This window comes from Podarcis raffonei, chromosome 10, assembly GCF_027172205.1.
Source record: "Podarcis raffonei isolate rPodRaf1 chromosome 10, rPodRaf1.pri, whole genome shotgun sequence".
NCBI lineage: Eukaryota > Metazoa > Chordata > Lepidosauria > Squamata > Lacertidae > Podarcis > Podarcis raffonei.
The window spans coordinates 4,309,984-4,322,769 of record NC_070611.1 but is presented as its reverse complement, the minus strand read 5'-3'; the positions used below and the strand labels follow the sequence as shown (position 1 = coordinate 4,322,769).

The following is a 12,786-nucleotide window of genomic DNA, read 5'->3' as shown; positions in this document are numbered from 1 at the left end:
TGTCCCTGTTTTTAAGTCTTAAGGGTATGCATTATCAACAATGGATGCAATCCCAAGACTAGGTCCACCAGGATGAGCAGGAATCGGACCCAGCAGATCTCTGGCTGGCTACACCAGCCTACCTATCTTGTCCCAGCTCTGCCAGTGATACACCACCACATCTGCCCCATTCCAGTTTAGCTGAGACCAACTGACCCCAGCAGATCTTAAGTTGACAGAAGCCCTGAAAAAATAGGTGTTATGAGGGCATGGTTATGGGCATAACCAGGGAGAACATCGGCTGAATCCTAAACTCATTCTGCATGGTCATATTCCCTGATAACCTGGCATAAATCAAAGTGGCAAAAAGGGTTGGATAACTCAAACTCTATTTTAAATTACCCCCCCCCCGGCCAGGCTTAAGCACAGGCTCATGCACCAGCCTGAACAAAGTTTGGATCTGGCATACTTTATGCCACTTTAACTTAAGATGACATAATTTACACAGGATTCCCATATTTAGGAGTGTCCCCCTAAATATCTGGCACCTGATCCATTTTAGAGACCTGACTCAGGGCTCATTCACACTTAAAAAGCACAAGTCTGAGCGGTTTTGTGTTTGCCCACAGCTTTCCATGGAAAACATGCTTTTACCACTGAATCAGAACAAATAGCAAGCTACAGAAAGCCCATTTGCCGTTTGGTCCAATTCTGCGGTCAACCACGGGTTTTGCCCAGGGAAATGCGGAAGGGCTAACAGGGGTGTGGATGAGTCCTAGGCACGGGCTGGCTTGAGAAGTTTGTTACCATTCTGTGCAGGTTGTCAGGTCTCATCAGAAGCAAAGTCTATTAACCATTAACTCAGCTTGTAGTGAATTTCAACATAAACAGCTGAATACAACACAAAAAGCAGGATAATTTATAATCTACAATGGGAGGGTTTCAGGGGTTTTTTCAAGACCTCAAGAGAACACTATCAGTTATGCATCAATTTTACTGTGCTTTTCTTCAAAACTCCACCTGCAATTATTACAATGGGTTTTACGTATGGTTTAAAGAACTGAAGTGTACTTTATATGATAAATCTAAATAGATCTAACAACACACATTTCTATCAGAACCCATTTCTCCCGCTCATTACTGCTGGCTTTATACCAAATCCAGAATGTTAAACATGAACTTACTGTTCGCCAATACAAGAGAAGAAATTCCTATCACCATTAGAGACCCAAGCTAATTGGCAGTGCATCGATCTCCCTCTGAAACCTGGTGGGCCATACTCAAAGAAGCAATTTACAACTTAGCATGTCGCTTTCAGGAAAGGATGATAGCAATCAAGTTTAAATTTCCTTTTATTCCTGTTAGGTTCTGCACTTCTGATATTGAACTGACACAATCTCATCAGGTGGTTCTGCTTAAAAACTTCAAGTTAAAAACCCCTCCCCTATCCCAAAAGACACTTGATTTTCTTTTGTCCCTGGTATAAATAGCAAATAGCTGGGAAAAGAATGTTTCTCTGCACCCTTATTTGAAAAAAATTATCTGTTATGACCAAAAGCATTTCATGAGTATCTGCCAGTGGCATTTTTGCTCTTGTAAAACTTAATAATAATAATAATAATAATAATAACAATAATAATAATAATAATTTTTTATTTATACCCCGCCCTCCCCAGCCAAGACCGGGCTCAGAGTGGCTTACAAGCAATAATAAAACAAGATTAATGATTACAACTTAAAAACAAAAATAAAATACAACATTAAAATAATGGAACATTAAAATATTAAAATGTAGCCTCATCGCAGGAGTAGAAGGAAAAGAAAAAAGAAAGAGAAGGGAGGGAGGGAATCAAATTGGCTCCAAGCCAAAGGCCAGGCGGAACAACTCTGTCTTACAGGCGCTGCGGAAAGAAATCAGATCCTGCAGGGCCCTGGTCTCATGAGCAGAGCGTCCCACCAGGCTGGAGCCAGAGTAGAAAAGGCCCTGGTTCTGGTTGAGGCCAATCTAACTTCCTTAGGGCCTGGGACCACTAGGGTGTTGTTATTTATGGACCTTGAGGCTCTCCGTGGGGCATACCAGGAGAGGCGGTCCCGTAGGTACGAGGGTCCTAGGCCGTGAAGGGCTTTAAAGGTCAAAAGCAGCACCTTAAATCTGACCCTGTACTCCACCGGGAGCCAGTGCAGCTTGAAAAGCACTGGGTGAATATGCTCCCATGGCAGAGACCCCGTGAGGAGCCTCGCTGCAGCATTCTGCACCCGCTGGAGTTTCTGGGACAGCTTCAAGGGCAGCCCCGCGTAGAGCGAATTACAGTAGTCAAGCCTGGAGATGACCGTTGCATGGATCACTGTGGCCAGGTCGGGGCGGGAAAGGTAACGGACCAACTGCTTGATGCGGCGAAGGTGGAAAAATGTCGCCTTGGCTGTTGCTGTAACTTGCACCTCCATGGAAAGGGAGGCGTCAAGGATTACACCCAAACTCTTAACGGAAGGCAATGGCACTAATTGGGCCCCCGCAAGAGAAGGGAGTTGGTCCCTCATCCCCATGCCATCCCGACCTAGCCATAGGACCTCTGTCTTCGAAGGATTTAGTTTCAATCGGCTCCCACGAAACCATCCAGCCACAGCTTCCAAGCATCTGGTCAGTGTGTTCGGGGCCGAGTCGGTGTGGCCATCCATCAGCAGATAGAGCTGAGTGTCATCAGCATATTGGTGACAGCCCAGCCCAAAGCTCTGGATAATCTGGGCAAGGGGGCGCATAAAGATGTTAAAAAGCATCGGGGAGAGAATTGCGCCCTGCGGCACTCCACACACCAAGGAGTGGCGCGACGACATTTCCCTCCCTAGTGCCACCCTCTGTCCCCGACCAGAGATAAAAGAGCACAGCCAGTTATGGGCTATGCCCTGTATCCCCACGTCTGTGAGGCGGTGGTCCAGAAGATCATGATCGACCATGTCAAAGGCTGCTGACAAATCTAAAAGGATCTGCAGTCCTGACCCGCTTCGATCCAGTTGTCTATGGAGATCATCTGTTAGGGCAACCAGAGCCGTCTCCGTCCCAAAACCAGGACGGAAACCGGACTGAAATGGATCTAATGCCAATGTTTCCTCCAGAAACCTACCAAGCTGTTCAGCAACCGCTCTCTCAATTACCTTACCCAGGTATGGAAGATTTGAAACTGGGCGGTAATTGGATAGGTCTAAGGGATCTAATGAAGTTTTCTTTAAGAGTGGACACACCACTGCTTCCTTCAGTTCCCCTGGGAATGTCCCCGTGTCAAGGGACAAATTTATAATTTCAACCAGGGCGGTCTGCGCAACATCTGGACACTCCCTAATCAGCCAAGACGGGCACGGATCAAGGAGGCAGGTGGTGGGTCTACCAACTTGGAGGAATCTATCCACATCAGTAGGGAGTATCCGATCGAAATGGTCCAACACTGGACCTGAAGTCAGTCGAGGGGCCTCCAGTTCAGTCACTGTATCTAAATTGGCAGGGAGGTCACGGCGGAGCAACAGGACTTTCTCCGCAAAAAAGCTCGCGAATGCCTCACAGCTGTGGGTCGAATTTGTGCTTAAATTTGGTTGTCCTCCTAAGGACGTTATTGACCTAATTATTCTAAAAAGTTGTGCCGGGCGAGAGCTAGCGGATGCAATGGAAACAGCAAAGTAAGATTTCTTAGCAGCTTTCATAGCCATCTCATAGGCTTTCATAAGCATCCTATAAGATGTTCTTGAGGCTCCGTCACGAGTCCGTCGCCATACTCGCTCTAGCCATCTGAGATACCGCTTCATTTTCCGGAGCTCCTCAGTAAAACTTAGAAGAGTTAAGATGACCTCCATTGTTGTTTAAATATAATAGGGAGAGGTCACAACACAGTGATTTCCCTCAGTGAAGTGCTGGTACTCATATATTGTTAAAAGTGTCATGAGTGACAAAATTACTGCCATGGGCAGCAGAAAAGAGGTGTCAGTACTCCATACTGGTGAGCACTGTCACACAAAAAACCTAGTCCTCATAGTCATCCTCTAACATGCACATGTGGCAAGGTATTTCTTTAACATGCTTAAATGTTCTATATAATGTTCACATATGAAGGTGATCATTTGAGGCTCATTCATTCAGCTTAAGAAAAGACAGAAGGCCTATCTAGTCCAGCATCCTGCAGTGGCCAACCTAAGGGCTCTGGGAAGCCCACAATCAGAATATGATGGCATTTACCTCACAGGAAGCTGCCTTATAGATCAGGACAGTCTATTGGTCCATCTAACCTAGTATTGTCTCTAGTCTGATTGGCAGCAGCTCATTGGGGTCTCAAGCAGAGGTACTCCACACCAGGGACTGAGCCTGACAACTTCTGCAAGTTTCTTCCTCATAAACTACAGGGATTTTGGAATGTGACTCTTTGGCCACGTCTTAATTATGTGTGTTTCTCCCTATTCCCATGCAGAACATGCTTTTCTTTCTGCAACATCTGCAATGGTAGTTTTTTACATTCTTAATAGGCAGAGGTTCCACATCTTTACCTCCAGGCTGAAGATCACACCAGGGTATCAAGATATGCGAGTGAGACAGATCAGTCTTCATCCAGTTGTGTGGACAGACAAGGTGGATGGCTGGGGGAATGATGTGTTTCCAGACAACTTTGCAATAATGAAAGACAATTCACACATGAAGAATGGGACTTTTTGTACGCTTAGATTTCTCATCTATTCCCATGGCCTTATCAAATAATCTGGAGCAGAACAACAAACAAATGTAAAATTGGTTCCTATATGCCAAGTAAATACTGCTTTTATTAAGTCTCCTAAGATCCTTCTCTTTAATACCTTTGCCTCCACTTGGGTAATTCTGTGTGTAAATAAGGATGCTCTGTTTCTCTGTTTTTAAGATTGCTATAGCTCAGTGTTAACCTCACACTTGAAGAAGAAAAATAATCCTACCTTGCCAACTTTACTTTTTCTGATAAAGTTGTTGGAGGCACTTGACTTTACCCAAACCTCTCATTCCTTTAGCTATTTCCTACCCAAAGAAATGAGAAATTGTGAAAACTCTGTGAGATTCCCCCCTCCTTTGAACAGCAGACCCTATTTTAAGGTAAATCGCCGCAAACGGCACTGCTGGCATGGGTTGCCATACGTCCAGATTTTTCTGGACATCCCCCCCGATTTCTGTCCAGACACTGCTTCTGACTGCTGTATTCCAGGTATGCCCAGGAAATTTTAGACATATGGCAACCCTGTAAAGCTCACTGGCCAATGACATTATCAACCCTACACAGGGGCATTGTCAAGATTAGAAAGGATATAATTCAGCTGCTGCTGCACCAAGTTCTTTGGAAGAAACTTAAGACATTAATGTGATTAATAAATAAGTCTTGTACTGAAGTAGTTCACTCCAAATAATTTAAATCTTACTTTTAAAATCAGTTATATGCTTCTGATTAGCAATTGCTTCAGCTTCATATTTATTTTATAACTGCAACTCTCTAAATGCTATAAAACTCAGCAAGACTAATTACTTGATGTACCCAGAAAATAATGAAAAGAGGAAACACATTAGAGCAAAGCAGAGGAAGGCCTTGAGTGTCACAAGACGATATGGCTCTGTTTTCGGGCTGCTTTGGTCATTAGAACAGCAACAGAAATGCAGTCTTTTGACAGTTCTAACTACTAGAATGATGTTTCATTTCCTCCTCCTTCAGTTCTCCCTTCAACGTAGCAGCTTGTAAGAGTAGCTGCAGTTAGAAAGTCATATAAGAAAGAGGCCAATATAGATGGCAGTGTGAATTGACTGGCGGCTCTTGTCTCAAAACTCCCATGAAGAATTAAGGCCCCATCTTCACTGTGCTTTTAAAGTAGTATTATACCAATTTAAACAGTCATGACTTCCACCAAAGAACTGTGGAACTGTTCTTTGTTAGATGTGATGAAAGTTGTGAGGAGACCCCGATTCCCCTCTCAGAACTCCAATTCCCAGAGACCCCTGGGAACAGAGGTTTATCGTTAAGCCACTATAAACTGTGAGTGCAAAACAGGTCTCCAACAATAGTCACCACCTGCAACAGACTACATAATTTTGGGGGTGGGGTGGGAACTGTTTAAAGTGGCATGACACTGCTTTAAATGAAGATGGAGGTCTAAGTTTGAAATGATAAGTATATTTGTGGGGAAATAACACCCACTGACTCTTTGTAGTTAGTTGTACTGACAGTGCATTTAGTTTGTCAGCCTTCTTTCAACTTTTATTGCATTTTTCTTCAGAGCATAATGCTTCATATTCTTCACTTGAAGGTTCCCCCCAGCCAGTTAAAAAAAGAATATTTCGCTTGCAGCAATGGACTATTTTTATTTATTTACTTTTTTAAAAAATATTTTTTATTAACCGGCCAATCAAACCAAATTAAATCACATCACATAAATTCCGAATTACAAAGCCTAATTTTAAATTTAAATACTGGTTTTGAAATTTCCTATTATTTGTTAGTTTGCTGTTTTCTATACAACTAGAAAAACATTTTCAATGCACTGCCATATACCAGAGATAGTCAACATGGTGCCCTTCAAATGTTTTAATCTGCATTTCACATCAGCCCCACCCAGCGTGAATGGTCTGGGATGGTGCTGTAATCAGACAACAGATGCCCTAGGGCAGTGTCACAGCAGCTGGTGACCACTGGCCCAGTGCTGGACCATAGGCTAAAGTTCGAGGTGACCCAGGGGCCATGAGAAAAAAGCCAGAGGGCAAATCAGGAGGTGTATATAGAGGGGGGGGTAAGGTTGCCTGACTTCTGGAGCAACCCAGAAGTCAGGACCAAATAATAACCAGAGATACAGGAATACGCCAGAGCTCAAGAAGACTTTGCTGCTTGAACAAGGCTCAGCTGAAAACAGGAAGCATTTCGTACATCTTGGGTAAGCAGAGTCAGTTCAGTTTTAGTATGTTGTATACTGCCCTGTGACTGTATGGTAAAGGGAGTATAGAAACAAACAAACAAACACCAAAACTCAGTTTAAAATAATGTAAGAATTGGATCTGACCAAGGTCTGCATATTCCAATGTTCTTTTCAAAAACAAGAGCACAAGGGGATCCACTGAGTATTGGCTTGTGATCTCCTGATGAACTGTGGCCTTATATTTTTAAAGCTATTTAATTAATTGTACAATGCCAGTAAAATATTTTTTTAAAAAAAATAAGTGCACTTATTGGCCAAACCACTGAAAGGTGGAAGACTACGACCAGCATTGTCTTTACTTCTTGACCTTGGGCTTGCAGCTATAATGATGGGGAACAACAGCTATTTTTAAAACGTTAGAACATGAGTAATAATAATAAAGAAAATATCACAAACTCACATGAAGTTAGCATTCTCAGCCATAACTGAAATCTAAGTCCAATGGCCAGAGATCTGGGCAAATTCATACAACAAAGTTTTTGCCACTGTTTAATTTAAAGCATCACATCTCAGCCTTTGAATCCGCCAGTCTGCATTTGTGTTCTCAGTGACAGATAGTTGTTTTAATATGCACAAGTAATATATGGAAAGCTTATTGTCATGTAATCAGATTGTTGAGGGGTGCCTCTATCCAGCCTCTTTATCATGCAATGATGAGAATCCAGCTACATTTTCTCTCCACCTCTCAATTAACCTTTGCCAAGGATTAATGTGTGTCAAAATGGTCACTGTCACAGCTAGCAGATGCAAAGCCCTGACTTGTGTTGTAATATCTACATGCTAAGCTGCCAAATGTCACACTCTGGGCATGTTTTCATGTACTGGTGTCATACAACAAGGCTTTTTGCACTGCAAAATTCCACAGAACAGTGTATGAGGGCAGCTGTCAAAAGCTATACAGTTTTATAGCATCAGAATTTAAAATTTGATTGCAATGCCTAGGATTAGAACTGTCCACAAGAATGCAGTAAACTGTACATATGAAAGTAGTAAGCAGCCATACATCAGGTCTGACAAGTTATCTGTGTAGACTAGTATTGTCTAACTGGAAACAACTTTTTAGGGCATCAGGAAGTGATCCTACATTGGCTATTATTTCATCTTCTTAAGTGTAGATGCTGGGGGTTTAATTCATGGGCTCTTTTGCTGAGCTATGGAATCTTCCCTTGTCAACTAACTGCACTTTGTAGACCTTGAAATGGTCTTAAAACATGGAATAATTTGGTTTATTAAGTTTGGACCACACCTGGATAGGAGGAGAAGTTCCATGTAAGCTATCATGGGGTACTTGAAACAAGGGCAAGCAACAATAAACCAACAATAGCTGTGTTCATATAGTCATACCAGCAAACCACCAAGCACAGGCTGCACAGCTCCAGTGTCCACAACTTTAGCAATACAGGTGAAGAAAAGCCTAAAGGCTGTTTGCATGCACCGGTACTTCATTTTCTGTATTTGATTACCAGTGGTAAATTTGTAATCTGTGGAGTCCTCTCTGTGCAGACATTATCCATTCATCTAAATAAATGTGATTATGTAAAAAAAAAAAATGATAGAGCAAAATACATAAGAATCACTTCATTAATAACATGGTTTTTGTTTGGTTTTTCCTATTACATTATTAAATGGAGACTTTTTGTTTCTAATTAATGATGTATGTTTTTAATGTCTGATGTTTTCTTATGCTTTTATATGTGTTGGAAGCCACCCAGAGTGGCTAGGGCAAGTCAGTCACATAGACAGGGTACAAATCATCATCATCATCATCATCATCATCATCATCATCATTGCTGCTGCTGCTGCTACTACTACAAAGGTATTTTAGGAGCAAAATGAATGATACTTCAAAGATTGTCAGAAAATATTCACATATGTTAAATTCTCTTGTGCTGTAGCAGAATGTAAATATTTCTGCAGCTAAACTGAATTAAAGTACAATGCAGATTTAAACATTTTTGTATTCTCCCCTTCCCTTCCTTTTCCACTTAGCCTAATTAAGCTATTGTCTTAATTCCATCCACCATTAATGAGGATGAAATTTGGCAAAGCATTTTTTTTAAAAAAAATGTTGAACCAAGCATCCCCTTCCATTAAAAAATGGTATATGTAAGAAAACCCCAGCCCATTTATTTTACAAACAGACTTACATTTTGTGTAACTCAGAGATACCGAAAGAAGCAACAAAGAACCAAACAGCAAGACTGTTCAGCGAAGCTGAGTCCTGATCTTTTCTACTGTGTAGATGTGGCCCTCAAGGAAACAATTATGAGCATGCTCAGAACAAATTATTGCCTCCTTTGCATAACAGAAAATAAGACTTACTAATGTGGTTAGTTTGCCATCGTGGTGATGAGAGGCAGAGGAAACTGCACAGCCACAGCTTAGAGCTGGGAGCTCTCTTCACTAACCACAAGCTATAGCTCACCCTGCATCAGTTATCTACTACCATAGATGGCAAGAACCAAGAGTACTTGCCCCCCTTTGTAAAATTGGATAACCACAACCCTCATACCTTTGCACCACTGAGGACAGACTTAATCAGTGCTATTTTTCTAGAAAATGAGGTGCTGGAACTCACCATGAGCGCCTCCCTTGCTCTCTTATAGGTGCAATGGTGACCACCTGGGAGGTGCCGGAACAGAGTTTCAGTAAGTTCCAGCTGAAAAAAGCCCTAGACTTTAATTATCACTGCTCCCACCTGACACAATAACAGTACTAGGAAAACCTAGGCATGCCAGCTTGTGACAGGCTTGGGGGGAAATTCTTCTGTTAGAAAGCATTTCAAGAAAGGAATAAAACCATAAAGTAGCCTCTTTAAAAGAATACCACGAGCAAGGTAAACCTATTCATACAAATAGGTTTACCTATATCTATTAACAAAAATGTGGGGGGACAACAAGGTGCACACAATAAACTAAGTACTATCAGCTTAGGGGGAAGGCACATTATTTTCTTGTAAAGTGTAGGAAAATAATGTCATAAACTTGGCATTGCACTGCTGAATAAGCCGACCTATCATTCATTTTTTAAAATCCTATGAAGATAGACCCTCTTTGAACTATCTTATTTTGCAGTGTCGTGGCTCCTTATGTGCCTTTGTAGACCGCCTACTTCATTAGATGTATCTAATTGCTTGGAATTTGGCTTAATTGACTGTCCTCTGTGAAAAAATGAACCCCAAGTATCCTTTCAATTAGCATCACCACATTGCCCCTCACATCTTCCACTTCAGAAAGAAAATGTGGTGATGGGGAAAATAATCCAAACACTATGTTTAATATCTGGCTAAATATGCTTCAGAAGTGTAACTTGCTTATTCAAGGCTCCTCCACACAAACACATCCTACGGTGTTTTATCATGCTTCAAAGGGGTGTGTATGTGAGTGTTGTTGGTGTAATGTGAATGGGTTAAATTACAGCGCTGGGGCTCATGTATTGAGTTAGCACATGTCCCACGTCTGCGTGTTCAGAGATAAGAGACCAGGTGTGCTGGGTTACACTAGCAACACCAGCAAGGCCAAGTGTATGACTTCTGGAGTCGTTCCTGTTGGTTCAGGAATGTAGAGACAGGTATAATGGTCTCTTGGCTAGGGCATTGTTTTCATTATGCCTTGTCCTGTCCTGATGCTCTCCTGTTCCGCTGTCAGGGTCTTACTCTGAATCTGTGAGAGTTAAGGGGAAATGCTGTGGGTTTTACACAGCAGCATTAGCTAGCATAGTGATGGTGTTTGTGGATCTGTACATGTGTATTTTTACCTGAAAGATCAGAATAACTGTACATAGTAGATAGCAGTATTTAGCTATTCTTCTGGGGCTCTGCATACTCTGATGATACATCACACTGGCTGAGGTGTGGTGAACTTCCAACTGACTTCCACAAGTCACCAATAGGTCTCTCTCTCTCTCTCCTCTCTCTCTCTCTGTGTGTGTGTGTGTGTGTGTGTGTCTAAAAGAACATGTGACCAAATCTTTCTGCCTCTCACAAAAAAAACTATAGCATACAGAATTAACAAATAATGAATGACCATCACATGATATCATAGATGTAGGAAATCATAATATGAAGATCATTGGTTTGCTGTGGTGGGACAAGGCAAGCAGTTAAATGCAATTAAATAAATAAACCATGTTATTTGAGGACTGGTGCAGATATTACATAGGAGTTTAAATGCTGGTTTAGGGAGTCTTGCCTTAAACACAGTTAAAGACTACATGGCACCAAACTTAATTACATTAGATAAATTCAGTTTCCTAATTAATCGGAGTGACAAAGGTGGGGTAACTCTCTTACAGTCCTGTTCCTGTGCTTTTTATGAAAACAATAAAGCGCCAAATAAAGACCAGATCATCAAAATCCCACACACACATTCTGTGTTCACTACGGAAATGTTATGAACCCGTCTCTGAATTTAAACTAAATCTTTATAAATATAGGCAAATAAATACATAGAAACAAGAAGAATTGTGAAAGGTACTAATAGGTTAGTAGCTTGTGAGTTCATTAGCGTGGTGTACAACTGCTCTTATTGAGAAGGTGGTATAAGAGTGGGAAGTCATTGCTCTGAAAGTTCAAGAGCATAGCATTAGAATTGTTATACTACATGCATACGCAAGGAAATGTTCAAGAAGTCAAAGCAGGCATTTGCCAATGCAGAGAACATTCAGCAAATTAATTGATCCCTTAGAAACCTGAGGAACAAGCAGCTCTGAAGTCCTGGGCTTCACAACTGCAACAGAAAACAATGAACTGCAGAGCACAAGTTCTATCTAGTAACTTTGGCTGATTTGTTTGCTAGCAGCCATAGACAATCACCACTTCACTTCACTAGGCACTTGTCTTTTTCTGCCACTGTGTTTATGAGGCATGGTTATTGCTGGGATTTGTTTTTGTAAAATATTTATAAAAGAGAAATGTTTGCTGACTATTAAAAAAGAAAATAAGCATGCATATGGCCTTGTAAACTGTACACATGGGAGCCAACTCCTAGGGACTGAGGTTCCTTTGAGGGCCCCAATAAAATATTTGAGAGGAACGGGCCCCCAAATTTGATGGGCATTGTCATTCAAATGGTGTTCATGTGCTGTGTCTTGTTGTTGATTATGCAGATTAGGCTTACCTGCCCCCCCCCCAATATTTTATTCAAGTTGGCATCCTTGATTGTACACATTGGTCAGTAGTCAAAGCAAAACATGGATGGCTAGTCTCTAGCAGGGCAATGTTGACCTTGCGAGGGTCAAACGACTGCAGATTAGGACCTGGATCACACTCATGCAAATACATCTATTCACAAAGGGACTTTTCTATGAATTTTGCTGTCCTGTTCCACTAACATGAGTCTGACCAAACTGCGGGAGGCAGTGGAAGACAGGAGTGCCTGGCATTCTCTGGTCCATGGGGTCACGAGGAGTCGGACATGACTAAACAACTAAACAACAACAAACCACATATTGCATTCACTTTTAACAGATAGGAAGTTGCTCCTTTGCAATTATATAGTTATTTAATTTTAATTGGACAATCATCTGATTAATTTGTTAAAAGCTAGAAAGCCAATCAGCATTTTATTAAGAAAATCTTTAATCTTTTAACTTTAATCTTTTACGGTCCTGCTTTCCAGACTACAGCTGCTCTCCAGGAGTCAGCTCTTACCAACTTGAAATAGCTATTAAAGCTGCAGCTCCATCTGGAATGGAAAATGGCAGATAAAATAATTAGAATCTTACAGCAGTGTTAAGAGGTCTTTGGAGGTGCTTAGAAAGCAGGGGAAGAGAGAAGACATCGGCTTCCAGTAAGCTTCTGTTAACAATGCAGTCTGTTCATTACACAAGGCTAAAGTACCTGCAAGGTGCTAA

General features: G+C 41.6%; 1 protein-coding gene across 6 annotated transcripts in view; it reads right to left on the bottom strand.

Annotated features, from left to right (window-relative positions):
- Positions 1–12,786, bottom strand: part of CACNA2D1 (calcium voltage-gated channel auxiliary subunit alpha2delta 1) — a 365,199-nt gene that overhangs the window by 168,315 nt on the left and 184,098 nt on the right. The gene's annotated exons all lie outside the window — the stretch shown is intronic.